The sequence below is a fragment of the Atractosteus spatula genome, chromosome 7 (assembly GCF_055471065.1).
Source record: "Atractosteus spatula isolate fAtrSpa1 chromosome 7, fAtrSpa1.hap1, whole genome shotgun sequence".
NCBI lineage: Eukaryota > Metazoa > Chordata > Actinopteri > Semionotiformes > Lepisosteidae > Atractosteus > Atractosteus spatula.
Window position 1 is genome coordinate 15,718,254 of NC_142712.1, and position 20,059 is coordinate 15,738,312.

General features: G+C 42.1%; 1 protein-coding gene across 2 annotated transcripts in view; it reads left to right on the forward strand.

The window, feature by feature from the left end:
• Positions 1-1,588: 1,588 nt before the first annotated feature.
• Positions 1,589-20,059, forward strand: part of pds5b (PDS5 cohesin associated factor B) — a 51,684-nt gene continuing 33,213 nt past the window's right edge. The window contains exon 1 of one of the 2 annotated variants that reach the window (XM_088920834.1): positions 1,589-1,657. The gene's annotated coding sequence lies outside the window, so the exon portion shown is untranslated. Of the gene's footprint in view, positions 1,658-2,909; positions 2,934-20,059 lie in introns of those variants that run through there. The other variant, XM_088920835.1, reaches the window with a different exon arrangement.

A 20,059-nucleotide genomic window follows, 5' to 3' on the forward strand; every position in this document is an offset into this window, starting at 1 on the left:
CAGGCTGTACCCTGCCTTGCGCTCGTTGCTTGCAGGGTAGGCTCCGGCTTCCCGCGACACCGTATGGTATAAAGCGGTTTTGCCAAATGACATGAGACGACATTCTTGTACTTTCTTGAAGGCAAATATTTTATTAGTTTTTTCTTGTTTTGTCCAAGGATTTATTTTCGAACGTAATAATATTTAAACCGGTGGTCAAAACCGTAGCAAACCTAAATCTATTCAGATGCACCAAAGGCAGTTTACTGCCACATGAATCCAGGAGAAAGTTAGAAAGAGCACAGGAAGTAAAGGCTGCCTGTGTCCTAAAGAAAAGGTTGAAGAGGTTCCGGCAAATTAAGAGCCAATACAAATAAATATTTTAAAACAGGAGCAATGATATTAAATAATCCCAGGCTTTCAAAGGTTTGATAAATCACTTTTTAAAAACGCATTGACATTAAAGTTTATATTTTAAAATGAACGCAGCCTTTTCGCTTTTGAGAATCCATATATATTCTGTCATGCAATATATTACGAATACATTGGTGATTATTTTCAGACTTCACAGATCAGACCTCTTTGGGACCTCTGCTTTCCTGCTCTGAGCCACGCATTCTTGCTGCCAGTCAAGAATAATTATTGTTTCCATGTCTGTTTTTTTTTAATACACAACACATATAGCTGAATAAAACAATGAATTAAACGCCATTCAAAGGTGAATTGAACAATTTTACAAAAAAAGAAAGTATTTTTAACCATTACTATATGGCACTTCTGCTTCTTATCTAGTATTTTAGGCACTTAAGTCAAATCCAGTTAATTAACAAGTACTGGTTGTGAACGAGGGCAAAACCGTTTGTAATAAATAACAAGCAAAGAGATAATGGGATGGAGCAAATCGGCCAGAAAGGTATTAATAAAGGTACTGGGATAAATGCACTCTGTTATCAAGTAGTTTAGTATTCTGAATCATCACAGGTCTGAACAACATAGATTTAATGAAAGTATTTTTAAAGCAGAATTGCTTAAATACTCCGAATGCACTATGTATGGAAAAGAACAACACGTAATGGTTGCATACATTTACAGACGGTTAAAGCAAAATATTTAACCAATGGGATTTTCAGCCTTTCGTGATGAACACCTTTTCAAGAAATACCTGTCAGTAAGCCTCCTCCCCCCCAATTTAAACATAAAATGTAAGTATATGATCATTATGTGAAGTGTGATTCTTCATCATAAAATACGTTATACAGAGCTGCAGGTCAAAATGAAACAATTGCGCAAGATTGATTAATGTGACAATACGCAACTACGCCCGGTGTGAATTTCATTTTGTGTCTGGAAGATGCTGGAGTAGTCACTGGGTAACCCGAGGTGAAAACCCTCACTGAAATTGGAATTAATTTATGTGCAAGGTGTGTGTCAAGTGAGAGGGACGGAATAGTTATCTCACTGCAAAAGGAGAGAGTCTTGCAGGCGGCGCTGTGGGTCTGTGAAAGAACTTGGGGCTGCGCTCTGTTGGACATCTTCCCCTAGGTGGCGCTGTGCCTCCGCGACTGTCTGTTCTCGGTGGCTCGATTGGTGCAGCCGGAGACAAATTGGCGCCATTTTGAAGCCAGGAGGAGGATCAGAGCTGCAAGAAGACACGATTGGCTGTTATTCATCAAACTAGGTAGGATTAATTAACACCAAATGCTGCAAATTTCAAATCAAAAGGTGTATAACAACAATGGTCACGCAGGGGTGCTTAGAAGTGCAAAGAATAGTGCGTGAAAGACTGTTAAAAGAAGCGTTTGTTGTCTGGCGGCTGCTGTCCGCTTTTCCTGCCTGTATGGTGCTTGCAGCACCGGGGAAGAGAAAGAGACTCAACGGGTTCACCTCCCCCCCCCCCCCGTCTCTAAATGTGAAATATATGTTTATTTCGCAAACATATTTTTTGCATTAAGGACGGGACTTCATATGTGGGCTCCGTGCATGCTCTTTGATATGTATATTTCTATCTGAACGTGTGATTGTATTGCGGTTTTGACGGTGCTCGTGTGTATGAGAGCTGGCCTGGTGAGAGGTGTCCGTACCACGACAGTATGTTTTCCTTAATTAGCGCTTGCCTGCTTCAGTCGTACTGAACAGTGGCAATAACAATCTCCTAAAGACCCGGTTTTCACGGTTGCGCGTTTCGCAGTAGTTTGATTTCGACCGGAATCCAGTTGATGATTAGCTGGTGCATGTTTTGTTTTGGGGTTTTTTTTGTCTTCATTGACCGAGTCCCTGGATTTAGCGGTGTGGCAAAAGAAAAACTCAAATCCCCCCCCCCCAAACCAAGAAGCAGCAGTGGCACGGCTGTGTGAAAATATGATCAGTTATTTGGGTTAATCTTGGCATTGTGACGGTCCGGTAAGTCTCGGGAAGCCATCGGCTGCCACGGCTGCCTGCTGCTACACACGTTGTTGTTGCCCGTGAAGCTACACGACTGGGCTGGACGGCGATTGCTTTCATCGGGTGGAAATACGCGACGAGTTGTCCCGTCTTTTGAAACCCAGTGCCCCCCCCCCCGGAAAGGTCCACGCGTCTCGCACGCAGGGAGGGAATTTGCGTGGTTTTGGCGGTCCGTGTAGCACAGGCTGGGGGCGGGGTGGTGCGAGAGAGCTCGCCAAAACTTTGTTTTGAAACGCGACCGCCGGGCTCCGGGGAGATTACGTTACGCGACCTGGTTGCATTTGTGTCACCTCTCTCGCTGCACCGTTCTTTTTATTGGGGGGGGGGGGTCCTTTTTCGGCAGATGAAAGGCGACCCCCCCCCCCCCTCCGTATTTCCGCTGGGACGGTGTTTTGCGCCTTTCAAGAGCACGACCCCACGTGAAGTCGGTGCGGTGCGGGAGCTCTGCGTGGCGACCCGGCGCAGCGGGAGTGTAGCCTGCGGTTCCTGCGGCGCCAGAGCGCGGTGTTCAGGTGTCTTTTCTCACCGCCGTGTAGAATCCGCCGACCTTATGCTCGACTCGACAGAGTGACCAACCGTAAATGTTTTGTTTTCATCCGAACGAAGGCTGTTGCTCTATGTGGTGTTTGGCTTTGCAGCGTTGCTCCGTGTATTCTGCCTTGACCTGTCTTCTCCTTTGCCGGTGTCGGGGGGATTCCGGATTCGCCACTTGAAACGTGGAGCTAACAGTAACGTCTACATTTTCTCGAAGTTAAACCCCTAAGCTCTTGTTGTTTGGCTTTTTAACGTTAGTTTGCACGTTGATATTTTGTTTAAAATATTAGGGGTCCATCAAGGCGCTTCGTCTATTAAAGACAAAGTAATAGCTTTTGTCAGTGTCCACCAGTTTGTCTTGTTTCCTGATCAAAAGTGTGATATAGGTTGTTAACAGGTTTTCAGTCCAGATGGGCTTGTTAGGACTTGAATCAGCTCATCAGTGGCTCATAACTGCACCAGTTTGACAGCTTCTCCCTTCTGTTTAACTGTTTTTTTTTTTCCCCAAAGACATATACCAGCCCTCTGGGACCAAAACTGAGGATCCCTGCTTTGAACCTGAGAATAGTGTTAAAAATTCCCTCAAATATATTTTGTATAAAGCGGTGATCATCATAAATGGTGTGCGAGGATTGTGTTTGACCAGCTGTATGGCTTCTGCAGGATAGCAGCCAGGGAAACGACAGTCGTAGTTAGTACCCTGTTCTCACAACTCATAATCGCAAATTGAGTTAAAGTCCGGGGTAAGCCAGTACTGTTGTATCCTTGGGTAAGATAATTCACTCTGGTTGCTTCTGTAAAATGATCAGCCACTCAAATACAAATCTAGCTCTTTGGATGCTTATATCGGCCAAATTAATAATGGTGCAAGTGGATGATTTCAGTGGTTATCCCATTTTGTTGAACTGTCCGATTACAAGAGGTTTCCATTGAGAAGCTCTTGCTTATTTGGTTGCTTGATATTTGTTAATCCGAAAATCACCTCAGCTTGTTTCTGAAGCCTGCGGAGCTTCTGGATATTAGCTGCATAGTTTGTACAAGACCCTTACTACGCTTTGTGTAAAGATGCTCTTCCTGGTTTCCATCCTCAGTGCTCTTCATTTTTAGTTGTCAGGTGTGACCCTATGTCCATGTTTCAGTGTTGACGGGGAAGTAAGTTCACTGTCTCACTACTTCCGTCTATCCTCAAAGGCTGGCGTCCTGCAGGTGTCAAGCAGTGTATTCTGGTCACAGATGATTAACACAGATGGCTTGACCCTTTAGCTGAATCATCAGGTGAATTAAGTAAGTAAGATCAGAAGTGTAGTAAAGACGAGCAGACAAAGGGCTGGAGTTGGCCATCCTTATGATTGTTCTCCTTGCTGTGTTTTGCTGTCTTGGACTGTAAATGGCTACCTCATCCAGGAAGTAAGAATGCAGCAGGTCTTGAACACTAGCAGCTAATCCCAGATGTGTAGATACCTTTAGATTACTTTGTGAACCCAGGCACATGTCTCGTGAGCCCTGGCAATAGAAATAGATTTTGCAATTGCTCTCTATGTTGAGATGGAATAGAGCACTTCACGTTAATACAATGCGCTTATTCACTACCAGGTTAGTACAGGGAGAGTTGTGCAGTGAATAAAAAAAAAAGCAAATTCATTGCCTACATTGCTAATAATTCAGATTGCTGAGAAGAGAAGCATTGTGTCTGACTGCTTTAGGGCTTAAAGTGTTTTAATCAAACAGTATCATTCCTAGGTTGGACAGATAACTGCAGTATTCTGTTGTTGTTTTGTAGTAAGAAAGAGTTCAGATTTTAAAAGGTACATGATAATATCAAACTTTCGTTAACAGAACATATTGGAATGCTGCATTTTTGCTCGTTCTGAGTTGAGCCCCAAAGGGATTAGTGTCACTGTGGTTTCAAGTTTTGGAATTTTGGAAACTCATCCACTGCCTATAGCTTTATCGTTACAGGGGTATAACAGTTGCAGTGGTAGATAAAATTTAGGATTGCTGCAATTTGTGTGTAATTGTTGGACAAAGTATTCTTTATCATTTGCTGTTCTTGCATTGTTTTTTTTGTAGCTGCCTTGCCCACATTTGCAGTTGGGGGAAAATGTAGGTGTTCAGATTGAAGAAAAATGTAATGTCATCCCCTCCTTGTACATATCTCCATAGAATTCCTGGTCTAAGTCACCTTGATGAGGAGAAACGAAGTCTGGAAGTTCTGATTCAGTGCTGGGTGTCACAGTGATTCATTTCCCAGACAGATTATCTGCTTTTTTTGGAGCTGTGCTTTCATGGCATTTTACAGTTTGTGCTTTTGCTGCAAGATCTTGGGAAACAAGCACCAACACAAACGAAAAATTCCTTCACTTCTGTATAGAAGCTCTCCTGGTTGGTGGTTTGTACTGTATTTTTATCATGTAGTTGGTTGCAGCATTGAAATAAAGTTTTAAAAATCCTATGAAAATGACACATCATGACACATTTTAAGTCATGATTGTTGAGCAATTCAAATTCATTATATACAAAGCAGGTTGTGATATGAGCATGGTTTCATATTTTCCTATGAGAGTTCATTAAGGAGGATAAAGTTGTATTATGTATTCAATGTTTCTGTGCTTTTAAAGTATTTATAAAATATGCTTAATTTTCTAATGCATCTTTGAGAACAGTAGTTTTACAGCATTTTTTAACACTAGGAAATTAGTATTTTAAATAATTGTTAAAAATATTAATTGTTACTGCACCTCTATATTTGCATATCATTCACAATATTTCGCTCACAGTAACTGGGATATGAATTTTTGCAGTCTTGGTGGTTCTGTACTGAAATCTATTATCTTTGCCTTCTTTTCATTTGCCTATTAAATCACTTTGTGAATTGATGGCCTTGATTTTGTGTAGACAACAGTAGCACAGTGGTGTTGATGACTGGAGATTTTGACACTGTAAAAAAAAATATTAGCTGAAACCGCTGGTTGAGTCCTCCAGTGATGTGTTAATTCTGATGATGCCTTGTATTTATAAAGCATTTAGTATGCTAAAGGCACTTGCATCTAGGGGGAGACCCAATTAATTCACCACTGAATTGCATTTCAGGTGGAGAAGTGAGAAATGAGGAAAAACTTCACTGGTTGAATTAAGGAAATGTTTTTGGTCGGCTGGATTGTTCAGTTTCAAAGTGAAAATGTTGTCATTTTTAATGATTTTTAATGACAAGGGATTTTTAAAGTCAGGAATTCAGTTCATCTCTGAAGGGCGACACCTCCTGAAGCACAGTGTCCCTGGAGTATCCCAAGTCTCGTAGTCTTAGCTACACTGCTTTGATAGGTGCGCAAAGCGTGATGTTAACGGCCCATTTCTCAAAGATCACTTTTCTGATCAAGAACAGAACATTTGAGTCTGAAGCAAATTGATGTAAAAAGAGTTCACCATATCATTTTCAAAATCGCAAAAGGTCAAATTAAGGGTAATGTAAATTAATATTTTAAGTCTCAGTCTGACACTGTTGATATTTTCAGTACATACGATCAAGGTAACAGCATGTAGAAAAACATTAAACATTTCTGGTTTGAATGAACAATGGTCTGAAGGTGAGGGCTTAGATTTATTGTATGTAAATTCCTTGCCTTGTACATTTTTTTTTTTAGACTTAAGTTAATTGTTAGTAAAATCCTTTAAGTAGATAGTTTAGGTTAAGGTTTTGACTGTATAGTGCAGGAATGGCCACGAGACATTAATCTGCTGCTAGCCTGGCTGCATTGGCCGAGACTCTGTTACATGCCTTTTGTTGTTCTCTGTGGACCCTGAGCACCTGCTTGTTAGTTGGGACCCATTTGAACAGTGGAGCTCTTTGTCTTGAATTTTTTATTTGACTTACTGAAATTTGGTCAGTCTTTCCAAAATTACAACTATTGTATATAAATAACATCTTCCTTTTTGCACAGCAAAAAATGAAACTACTGAGCATCCGTATAAGTCACACAATACCTCACCTGTGGTCCCTGATAGCCAGTAGATTTATTACCATTTATCTGCTCACAACTGGCAACCCACTGAAGCTAAGGAGGTGTGAGCCTTGCCAGTACCTGGCTGTGCTGAGTTTGCCGCTGGAAGAGCTGTTAGTGGGGGCAGTAGGGGGTGCTCACCCTGCGGTCTGTGTTGGTCCTAATGCCCCAGTATAGTGACGGGGACACTATGCTGCAAAAGAAATGGTGCTGTCCTTCGGATGAGACATAAAACTGAGGTCCAGATTCTCTGTGGTCATTAAAAATCCCAGGGTGTATCTGAGAAACAATAGGGGTGTTAACCCTGGTGTCCTGGCCATACTTCCTGGTGGCCTTTACCAATCATAGCTTCCTAATAATCCCCATCTTTGAACTGGGTTCATGACTCTGTTCTCCTCTACAGTGAGTGCTAATGTGTGGTGAGTGTACTGGTGCACTGTGGCTGCCCTTACATCATCCAGGTGGGGGCTGCACATTGGTGGTGGTGGAGGGGAGTCCACATTACTCATAAAGCACTTTGAGTGGAGTGTCCAGAAGAGTGCTATATATGTGTTAAAGATATTATTAATTATTATATCTTGGAACTGGGTTTTACTCCCTTTAAGTCTCCCCACCACTTTAAGAGAAATTGGCTGATGTAGGACATAAGTGTCTTAAGGATTTTAGTTGCAGTCAAAAAATAGTGGAGACCTTCGTCAGTCCCCTGCGTTCCTACAACTTCAGTTTTTGTAGCTGTTTGTGAATCTGTGCTAACCAATGTCAGAAGGCAGGTCTACTTTTGACCAATGTACGCAATACACACAGCTTAACGGGCCGTGCTCATGAAGAAGATCGCTTGAGTGAGGAATTATGACTGGAAGCCGTTTTCTTCTATTAAAAATGTGCCAGTCGGTTTCAGTTTGCAGGCAAGATGGAAAAAATCTAATTTTCGCATTAGTGGGAAGATGTTGGTGGGCTTATCTTGTCAGTTGCAGCAGAGCTTGTACAGCACGGCAGTTAGAAATGTCTCAACGGAGAAGCAAGCAGACGCTTTGCTGACTAGGTAAAGGCTCTAGAAACTGCAGACCGTGTGCTCGTGTATTAACAGAGCAAAGGAAGGTGGTTACTTTAAAAAAATCAGTGCTCCTTTTTCCGTTTTGACACCCAGCACAGTTCTGATTTCCGCGATTTTGATCCCAATATCTAGTTCAGTTTGATTTTACCATGGAAAATACTCCCAAGTGCTATACAGTACGGCTTTATATGTCCAGAAAAGAAAATTACAGCTCAGGAATAAGACTTAATTAGCAGTTAATGTTTTATTTGGCTTTATGCCTTTGCTCCCTCGTGTTTCTGTGCCCTTATTAATTCTTTCGGGCTCTACTGCGTTCTGACTGCACTGGGCTTTAGCAGGTCGTCACACTGCGCTTTCTGCTGGGGTATTCTCATCAGGGAGCTTGGTGATGTAACTCTCAGGGTCTCCCTGACGGCGCGTCCCCTGAAAATGTGCCAGTCTGGGCTTTCTGCCCCAGTGGACGGTGAGTTTGTGATGTCTTAAACAGCTGGGCCAGCTCCATTCCTGAAGGGGCGGAGTCTCTGTAGTCCCCTTTAGGTTTTACACAATTAGCAACTGATGAAAAACCAAAAAGGACAGGTTATCCAGGAGATCAGTTTTGGCTCGGTAATTCAGGTCCCAGGTGGGATCAAAGTCTCTGAGCACTCTGACTCCTGGGAAGAAATTGTCCTTCCCGGCTATGGAAATACCCTTCTGTACAGGTTAATTTCTAAATCCATCATCAGCTCAATGACTAGGGTCGATGGGTGGGTGTCTAAGCAGGCATCCCCACAACTAACCTCCTGTTCTCTTCCTTTAGTGACGGCATTTCAGACAGTGCTCTGGCTCTGTGGATGTAGATGTAGTCAGTCGGATAAATCTGTTGACATTCCTTCACTGGGGCATATTGCTATTTTCTTCCTTGAACTGCATTAGCAGTTTCCATGGGAACGGTCCACTTCTTCCAATTCTAGGTCGCGATGGAGTTAGACCCTCCCACAGCAAGCAAAGAGCCCACGGTACACCCTGCATGGGACACCGGTCCATCACAGGCCACATGCTCGCACTCACACCAGGGCTGGTTATCCCAGAAGCCAGTTAACCTGCCAGCTTGGCTTTGGACTGTGGAAGGAAACTGGAGCATGTCGAGAACATGCAAACTCCACACACATAGCACCCCAGGTCCGTAATTGAACCCAGGGCCACAGCACTGCGAGGCAGCAATGCTAACCACTGTGCCACATTGCTGGCCTCCAGCCTTTAGTGGAAATCCACCTTTATTACCAACATGGAAATAAAGATTCTCTTTGTGTAGCAGCTTGATCCATGAATCGGAAAATTGTTACCGTTAGCTGCAAAGTGAGTAGTATAATCCATACTTGAAAATTTAATCTCCAGCTATCTGTCCACTCAAATGCTAGGACTGTAAAATATCCAGCACCTGGTACTCCCTTGAGAAACGTAGCTGCTATGCAGTGGGAGTTCTGATTCACTACATCATTAGAAGCTGTAACCTCCCCCCCCCCCCCCCCAAAAAAAAAAATCTGTACTTTCCTGCAGTGTACTAATCAATCTGCTGTTCCAGTATTCAGATGAAAGCTGTTGTGAAGAAATGGCCATGATCATCTGGTGTTGTGACAGGCGCTTTTCCTGCAAGCCTACCTTCAGCCTCAGAGGCACAACCACGTTTCATCCATTTTACTGGCTTCAAAAGCTCTTCATCTTGATTGCTATGTTTGCAAAGCAGCAGCTACAGCCATGCTGGGTAAAGCTGAAGAAGCATAAATCACTGTGGCTGAATAAAGGAAAGTGATGTTAGAAAGCACAAACTGAGGAAACATGGTGGAGATTAAAACATTGAAACCCTTGCTGGACTCTCAGCATTTATAGTTTCTTTAGGAAACGTCCAAATTGTTGTCTCAAAGCACCATGACTTGGTCAGTACCTTGCTGGAATGATCGACCACTGTGACAGGGGTGGGGGGTGTTAGTCCTTGATTGTTTCAAACCTTCATCTTGACTCACTTTAATATATATAGTTCAGGCTTATCTTAAAATACTTACATTTGCTACCAAACTATAGAGCGAGTCATAATAATTCTCTTCAGTGCTCATGATGTATTTCTCTTCATGGCAGGAATTGCCACTTACTTTATATAATGGTTGTATTTTATTTTCATGACACTTCACTTGCAGTGCTTGAGCTCTGATTTATGTCCTTCTGATGAGAAATCAGCAGGAGCTCTTCTCCTTTATCTGTTGCCTTATAGGTTTTTGTGCTGCAGCAGAACAGTAGAGAAGCCTAAACAGAAACAGGCCTTTTCTGCTTCCTCAATTTCGAAGACTAGTCAGGCTGGTCCGGGCTCCACAGTGAGCTGGTTTTAAGGGCCTGCTTGGCTAAAGATTGTGTGGTGCACTCGGAGCGGGGGGGGGGAAAAAGTCCTCTCACCCATTTGTCAATTCAGTTTCCGTTTGTTGTCCTCTGAGAATGCAGTGTTTCAGTTTTGCCCTGGGCACAAACACTCTGAAAACCATATATCCCGCCTCCCTGTTCTGTCTGCCAACAAGACCTCAGGTGCTCATTGGAAGATATTTGGTGCAGAATAGAGAAAATAACTTGTTTTCAGTTAGGGGAGACCACCAGAGACAGGGGGGGAAAGTCCAAATGGCGTTTTTTTAAAAGGCAGTGGAGGGTGCTTTTGGAAATTCGGGTGCAGCACCTGCATATTTGCTGTGTTTGTGGCTCGTCAGACGGCAGGTGTAGCCGCGTTACTATGCGAATGCTGCGTTTCTATGACTTCGGAGGATTATTATAATTGACTGCTGCAGGTCTGTCAAATGTTCAGGGATTTTGTGTGACAATAAAGCAACTCAAGCTTACCTAATTACTTAAATGTGGCTATAACCAACATTATTTAAAACGTTAATTTATAACAAGTGCACACATTTAATTTTCCTGAAGGTAGTTAAATATCAATATTCAGGAGTATATATCACCCACAAACATTGATAACAAGCTGTCTATTAATGGGGCTTTCACGTGAAAGTAGGTGACTGGAAAAAATCCGCTTTTAATATATCTTTTAATTGAATCCGTGACATGCCAGTCTAGAACCAAATGAAGTTCTGTCTGAGTGTCTTCAACATCTTCAGCACCCAAGAGGGCACTCTGGCGTCATGACTCTGCTAACAGTGTGGAGACTGTGCCGGCCCACCCACTAAAGGAGACAAACCCATAGAGAGAAACACCAGGTGAAGAATACATTAAAGGAGGAAAGGGAGTGAAAAGATGATCAGGAAGATGATTCTGCCCTGCTGGTTGCTCTGGTGTTTAATTTCTTCCCAGTGGTCTCCCTAGGCAGGGCTCTGTGGGGTCAGCCTCTAACCCCCTGAGTCTTCACAGATTTCTCACTCTTTGTCGACATCGCTTGGCTTTTGACCCCATCAGTTCCGTCTTTGAAACGGAAAGCGTTAGTGTACCAAGGTACAGTTCTATTGGAACTGAACGTTGAAGTAAATCGTGCCTTTGTCCTGTGTAAGTATGTTTTTTGGGTGGTGGTGACATTTCTCCCCCTTCTGATTTGAATTCTGATACTCCGCTGCCTGAGTACGCCGGAGTACGTGGAAGCCGAAGAGGGTTGCTTTTGATGATTGGATCCTGAGCACTTCCATTCTTCTGCGAGGAAGGCTGCCGAGTCGGCGCGCCCACGAGCACAGCGTGTGTCCCAAGATTTTTCGACTGGAGTCAAATGTCGGTCTCTCGCAATGTGCCAAAACCTGCTCCGATTTAGATTTGATCGGTGTATTTTTTTTTTTCTTTCGAGCAGTGATTTACAGAACGTTAGGTTCTAATAACCGAACTCTGTATCCCCTGGCTCCAGCAGAATTTTCCTGGAGGTAAAGATCAGGGGTTTTTCTGACATCCTAGAGTACGACAGTGAGTGAGACATTAGTACATCACTGAACAAAACTGAATCACATTAGCATTATTGATCTTTTTTGGAACATTTTGCTGCGTATCCTAATTCCTTCTTCCACATGTGAGCAGCTTTTGCTTCTTATTCTCCATTGTTTTTGACCTGTTTCTTGTATTGTTTACCCATTTACTATTTTAGCCTTCTGCTGTCCTCTCTTTCCTTTTGGAATTTGACCAAAGCAAGCGGAGGTTCTTTTTCACTTTATTCTCAGCCTCGCCTTTTCTCTTTGTATATTTCAGCACTGTTGCTAGCACTATAGAAAGAGGTACAACTGCGTTCGTGTTGGTGAAGAAACATTCAGACAATAAAGTTTACACTGTGATGAATAAAGCAGTAACAGGCTTTTACCCCTACGAGGCATTTGGGTTGGCGGCAACACTGGTGTGCTCCACCAGCTCTCTCTCTCACTTTAAACTGATCCTCTGGCAATTCTTTATGCAAACAACTTTGATTTGCAGACAATTCGGAATGAGAAGAAAAAAACCCGACATAAAAGTAAGCAGGACATTGATTATGTATGTGTTTTTCTGTATGTTTTGTGGGGGGAAAAAGCAACAGAATTCATGGGTGCACCTTTTTAAAAGCTATTTGACCACTTAATACCGGTGCTTTGGAAGAGCTGATATTAGACCTCGAAGTTTACCTGAATCGTTAACTGACCACAGCACCGCATTATAAGATCATTCCCAGGCCAGTGCTGGGGAGAGTGTGGTTGCGAAATTGAGGTTTAATTCTAAGCTGCTGGATGAGAGTACACATGAAGGTGGTTTATAGAGCTGTCATGAGAACAGCACCAAAAAAAACGATTATTTTCATTGCAGTTATTTCAGTGTGTTTGCTTTTGTAGACACAAGTAAAACAAAATGCAAAGGGCACTCTTAGTGAAGGCAGCAATACACGTGTTGAAAACCTGAAACTCTGAACTGGTGTGTTCAAAAGCTTTCATTATAAAATTGAAGGGTTTGAGTCGTTAGCATCTGAATGTCGGGCATTTCTGGCGTTTGCTACCGGCTTGGTGACGTCACCCAAGTTGGTCAATTTTGATTTTCTCATTTAGAGGTGGTGGTTCTTTCAAATTGCCACAGCCTGAGCCCTTTTGTTTTGTTCTCAACAACACTGTGGCCTTCAGCCTCACCAATAAAATAAGGGGGTTACGTAGTTATTTTATTTGTGTCTCTTTTGTGAAAGACAATGCAGAGAATTCTCGTGTCGCAGAAAGCCGAGGCCTTGTCCCTTGGCACTTTTTTGTTCCCCTGAAACAAAAACAAGTTTGTGATGCTTAACTCAATCAAATAGCCGGGGATGAATCCGGTTTCTTTACAAAGGTGAGTGCTGTTACAGGTAGGCATCGCAGAATGTTTTTGAGATTTAACACCATTATTTGTTTTCAGCCAGGGATTTAAGTGGTTCCAAAGATTGTCAAGGCTTTCTGACAACATGAGATTATTGAATTGGAATAATAAACTTAAATACAGCTTTGAAAGGAGATTAGCTTCCTTTCTAAATTTGCCCCTTTGAATCTGGGCAGTTACAGACTCTTTTATTTGGGTCTAATTGTGTATTCCAGTGCAGCTACAAGTTGGTAATTCATAATACATTTCCATAGAGGTTTGTTGATGTGGGTTTGCCAAGCACACTCCCATAGCCCCCTGTAGATGTGTTGGAACTGCAGTATCTGGCATTTACTTTTCACATTTACATTCCTTTACCGAATAGGAGATATTTGGTAAATGAAGGTGAATTAAAACCGGTGGATTCTTGACCCATGTAGTCAGAACTAAACAGGCCTGAAATCTAACTAAACCCAACTAACTTGAGTATGTCAGGCTGTTAAAAAGGTCATTCTGGTGAACTGTCCAAGAGAAGGTTTCTCCTCAGCCCCCTAGTTCATCAGATGCAACTCATCTGGGCTGCAGAAGTGATGTGTTTTTGTCTCTGTGCTGCACTCGTGTGTGCCCAGTGGCTCAGGGCCCTTGGGGACAGAAATAAAGCCCTGACAGATTTGTATATGCAGTCACATAAGAGAGCTTTATAAATCAAAACCAATGTGCTTTTAAAAACCTATCAAAAAAAAAACATTTGAGAGTGCCATTAGTTCACAACAGTGCGTTCTTATTAAGCCGGGAACACAGTAAATTTGGCGGGGGTTAGATAATTTTGATGTTTGGTGGGAGCTTCTTATTGGAGTGAGAAAACATGCGTATAGTCCAGGGCAAGCGATTGCAGACAGGACTAAAAGATAAATCATTTACAACTGTTAGTAGCAGAAAAGTAGTCTTTGAATGGCCAGTGTTTTGAAAATGTTTATTTTCAGGGAAAAAAACTATAAAACGAGATCGAGACCACTTTCAATTTCAGACTCCATCCATCTCTTTTTTGCATTACTCATCTGCTTGCACTGGTATCAAATCCAGCAACAAACAAAGTGATTATCCTTATCAGAATAAAATGTAGACTAATATCGGTACATTCCCAGGTACTGAGACATATGGTAACCCTAAACACATCAGCTTTTTGTTTTTTTCATTGAAGTTCCAAAAAATGCCCTTCTGAGCAGAATACTCCATTGGCTGGATTTATTTAGCGTAAAGGAAAAGATGGGTTTTGTTTTCGGGCTTTGATTTTGAACATAATGAAATCTGAGTTCCCAGAGGAAGTTTGGCACCTTAGCAACATATCAAATTGCAGCACAGTCGTGGTCGTGAAACTTGGCAACAGACGAAACAGGTTACTGGGTTCTCCGCTCAGGAAAGCGAGTGCTTTGAAATGTTTCGGAATACCAGATCAAGTGAATCACTTAACTTAGTGATGCGCCAGACATTTAAGTGGACTTGAAGTGGGGGCATTTATGAATGTGGTCTCTGGTGTTCACACGTCCATGAGGGCTGTGTCATGTCCTTTCGAAACGAACCGCATGATGTATGATTCTCAAGTGTAAAATGGATGGGTTCGCAGTAGACGCATTGCGCTTTTTCAGAAAACGGCCTATTTTAAAAGTGACTGGGTCTGATAAATGCAGAGATATTATTGTGTTGGAATTGTGAATTTGTCGGCAGTAACCACTTATTGGGAATAGCAGAATGTTTGTCAAGGGACACTTAAGTGGAAAACTAAGGGGAACTGACCAAAGGCCAGTATTATTTTGAGTAGATGAACCCTAACCCTACATAGCCTACACTCTTCCAGTGCAGTTGATGTGCTTTGTAATAAAGTATTTATGTCGTCTCCCAAAGAAAGCTCTCACTACTGATACATATTTGTGGAATGTTCAAGGAAATGACTTAATATGAAAAATGTTTTGAAAATGGACTGGTATGTGAAGCGTAATTTGACAGACGTTATGTTGTATTCTGCATTGTAGGAGAATTGCAGCAGCTGCAATCTTCCTGAAACCCCAGTTGCTTCAAAGCTGTTCTGTGCTTCCCTTGAAACTGATTAATCTGCTCCCTTTCAGACACTGGCTTGTCAGATCCCTGCTCTCCGGCGGTGAGAAAGCACAGCTGCAGATGCTCAGAGGACTGAGTGCTGGGCTACTGGGAGTTGTTCAAGGAGAAATTGAGTGGACAAATGAGAATTGGTTTCTTGTTTTGTTCTGTTTGGCGGGTTTGGTTTTCCATTCCTTTTTACACTGGCTTTCCTGTAGCAAGGTCATGTCAAGAAGGCACTGGAGTCTGATTTTGTAAGTTGTTTCCAAATGAGATAAAGTGAATGTCAAAGTGTCTAATGAGCCGATATGTAAATAGAGCTAATCCGTCTCTCAGTACTGGTTAAAATGTGATTCCTCAAGTGTCCTGCCATTCTGTTCAGTCCTGTATAAAAAGACTTTGATCAGATTTTTAAAACTAGGGAAATCTGTTCTCTGTTACTTCAATTCTGAAATAGTGCTTTATTAATAAGCATTCTGTCTACCCTTAGTTATATCGTTTTTTTGCATTTCTGTGCCCTTTTTTGTCCTCATGTTTTATTCAAGTACTTTTGCATTGCTTTGATATGTAGGCCTGGTGAGCACAATTCAGAGGTTTCGGCATTTCAGTTCGTTTCTCTCGGGAAGATGTAAAGCATATTAAATATCAGCACAGGTACAGAAGTCCCCATCTCGTTGTAATTCAGCTTGCTCTCGCCTTGCATTTTTCATTTAGGGGAGCACAGGGGGAGCGGAGCATTATGAATACTTGATTAGCTCTGTACTTGGCCAGGCCCTTATTTATAGTTGTTCTACTTTCATGTGCTGATCTTCAGGGCTGCCCGCAGTGTGGAATTGTTTGCAAATTCCGTTTCCATGGGAACTGGAGGTGGACCTCTGCTTTATCATTTTATTACATTAGCTGAATACTCCACTGCCCAGCATCTTGCACTCAGAGCGGCCCTAATGAAAGTTGAGCAGCAGTCTGTAATTATCAGGACAGCAGCTTGAAAATGAAGAGCGATGAGCAGAAAATGGATAAAGAGCAGACATTTTTTTTTTTTACAGCAAGAGGCTCATCTCTAATCCAGTTCTTACTCGGCATTGATGTCGAGCGTTAAATGAGAGCCTTCACATTTACAATGCCTGTAGAAGGTGTAAGCGTGTTTTCTAAAGTAACACATTTTGAAATCAAGAAACATCCAATCGGAATTTATTGAATCTTTTATTTACACATTGTAACACACATAAAAAATGCTCAGACATTCTGGAACGTGTTTACCTAAAAAACCTAGAAATCTGTTCTTGCACTTCTATGTACCTGCCATTTATTTTTCTCTGAAAAGACTGGGAAACTCCCAGTGATGTTAATTTTATTTTTTGGTCATTTTTGTGAAATTGTGCACTCCATCCATACCAGTAGAAAGCTGCTTATTCCCTTCGAGGTCCCCACAGGAAAACTATTAGACTCTTGCATGGTACTCACACACAGGGACAATTTAGAAGCATCAGTTCATCAAGTAATAATAATAATAATAAATATAAGATTTTACATAGAACCTTTAAAAGGAGCTTTTCTTTACAGTAATAAAAGTTAAATCTAGGCGTTTATACAACTAGGATAATTTTAAACAAGGGTTTTGAATGTAGTAGATAGAAGATGCAAAGAGCAGATGGTAAGAGCCTTTCTGAAGCAGAAGGCTTGAGTTTGGTTTGAAAGTGCTCAGGGAAGCTCTCTGGGATCCTTGAGGATGGAGTTCTGGAGGTTTGGTCCATAGCGAGAGGAGGTCCTGTCAGACATAGAGTGTAGACAGGCTTGGAGGACAGACGAGTCAGGTGAACAAAGGTTGCAAGGTGAGTGGTAGGAAGATAATAAACCAGATAGGTGCTCAGGCGCCAAGCCATCTAGAGCCATGAGGATGGTCAACACCGAAGCTCATAGGAAGCCTGTGAAAGGATTTCAGCAGTAATGTGATCACTTGCACGTGACCTGGTCAGTATTCTGGCTCTGAATTCTGGACATACCGGAGTTTGTTTTAGTGTGAATTTAGATTTCCAGGCGAGTAGGGTATTGCAGTCATCACTTCTGGAAAAGACCAGCTTTTTACCTGCAGTCACATGTGGGTCAAACTTCAAGGCTGAATCATGTATCACCCCCAGGTTCCTCAATTTAGTTGGAAATTCAGGTACAGTGAAGTTTGTAGGCGGCTTGTCAGTGGGAGGCAGTGACCTATTTGTGATCCACCCAATTAAAATATTTTCACAGTATACATCTCCTCCATTGGAATGTGTTAGATAAGCATTTATGTGTTAATGGCTTAGCTGTTTTTTTTTAGTGATTTGCATGAAATCCCCTTGAACACACCCAATGAATGGGGCAGCTAAGAATTGCCAGTCAGACTCCCTGCCTTTGAGAGGTTAGAAAACGGGGACACTTTGCTAATGAACTGCTGGTTATCTCCATGTACAAGTAATGCTGTCTGGTTTAGGCTCTGCTTTTCAGCAAACTGTGGTTTGTCCAGTCTTAACAAATACAGTGTTTTTCAAAGGAAGAACAGTGATTTGTTTGATTTGTTGAAGATTGGAGCAAGAGGGGGTTTAAATGCACTTAGTTTGGAGGGGAAAATAAACTGAGTAATTTTGTCCTTTCGGGTAAGGCCAATTCCAATGTGTAAGAAATGGCCTAGAGAAACACATGCCAGTGTGAGTGACTGAAGTCATGAACTGATCAATGAAAAGAGACTGGTAAATTGATTCGGACTCAAACAATGGATGTGCTCAAATAAACTGTTCTCTGAAAAACTGCTCAGTGCACATCTCATTAAATCTGAAATTGACTTATATACTTTAAATAGAAAATGATGCATTTTTCATGCGTCTTTAATTTTTTTTTATTGTGCCATTTTTAATTTTTCTGTTTTTTCAGCATTTTGGTTTTTAATTACATGTGCAGCTGGAGGTTTTAAAGAGATCAGCAGTGCAGTATCTGGCTCCGTTCCCATGTGCACTGATATTAGGTTTGCTCTGCTTGATAAGAATAATTTGGCAGTGAAACTCTGGTTTTTCATGGTTTCAGCAGGCGATGGCAGCACAACATCCTAGAGACAACACCGTGTTGCAAACCCTGCTAAATGTTTGGCCAAGGCGTCTGAAGGCTGAGCATATAAAACAGGGGTGTGTAGCTAGCTGTCTGTTTCCCACCAGTTAACGCCCAGACTCGTCAGAAACTTCTCATCAGGCAGAATGACAGAACAGCCTGATTAATTCCCACTCTTCATTTCATTACTGCCTCAGTTATTTTATTCTGCAGTATTGGCTGGAGGAGATAAATGCAGTAGATCCTTGGGCTGATTCCACAATCGAGGAAGATCTGTATAATTTCTGCGGGTTTTCCAGACTTTCGGGACTGAATAAAAGTCTGTCGAGAGGCTCATTACTGATGCCCTCTGACTCTGCGAGAGACAAAAAGATCTTGGGATTCTCTGCATCTGGTGTTTCAGTGCTCCAAAACCAACTTCTTGTTCCCCAAGGAGCTGTGGACTCTTGGATCAATCGTTTCAAGCCACTTCTGATATAGGGGTTCAGAATGCATCACTTAGGGATTTTTTGCATGTCCTTGTTTCTCATTTTCTCTTGTGGGGTGAGGGCATGCAGCGTTTCACCTTGCTCATTTCTTGCCACTGGGAAGATTATTCATCTTAGCAATGTGTGTAGTTGATGCTCCTGTGTTTTAATTGGGCTTTTAGCCCTACGCTCTTACTATGTTGCAGGTGCCAGTAACGACACCCCCGAAAGACAATTGCTGGACGTATTATTTGGTCGCAGTTGTGACCCTTTCCATAGCAGTCCATGTTTAAATCATCAGCTGCTTCAGATTTGGAACAAAGCTGATGAAACCATTAGGTGAATGAATGAGGTCTAGAGTGATGAGAAAATTGGAAGGCCTCTAGTTCTGAGCATCGACGCTATTTTGATAGGTGGGTCAGACTGCTGAAGAATGAGGACACAGCTGGTTGACAAGCTACTTAAGAATTGGATCTGGGCGCTTTTCTTTGTTGGAAAGAACAGAGGTCATTGCTGGGAGGAGTGGACTGCAGCCCTTTCTACTGGGTCTCAGTGTTAGAAGAACGTACTGAAGCATAAGCTTTTCACAGCCGAAAATATAGAACAGAAGAAGAGCAGTGGAACAAGCTCATAGGCTGATGTGGTTTTTATGTAAAGAAACCTAAGTATCGAAACTCCTGCGATGGTCTTTTGTGTCTCATTTCATGTTCATGTTCATCGTTAAAGTGTAGTGCCTCAATATTTAATAACTTTCATGATTAATCTGTAAAGCGAATAACTTTTTCTAAGCCCCAGAAATCGCTGCAAACAAGGGTTCTATTTTTGACCAAAATAGTGACCAAGGTCCAGTAGGGCCCAAAATGCATTGTCTAGTAGACGGGAAATCACTTGGAAGTTGTTCTTCACTGTTACCCTGGGGAGAAAGTGGTGTTTCTGCCATTCCTTTTCTCAAATGTGTTAAAGGTTCCATGGGCTGATTTTTCTAAATTTCAGTCCGAGAGACAGCTGTTTAAAGGGGAATTGCAGTGCCAATGTCTCAGACCCAGTTTCTTGGGTTATTAAGTCTCGATAACAGTAAATTCATTGAAGGTATAGAATTTTTTTTTACATATTCCGAATTAAGCACAAAA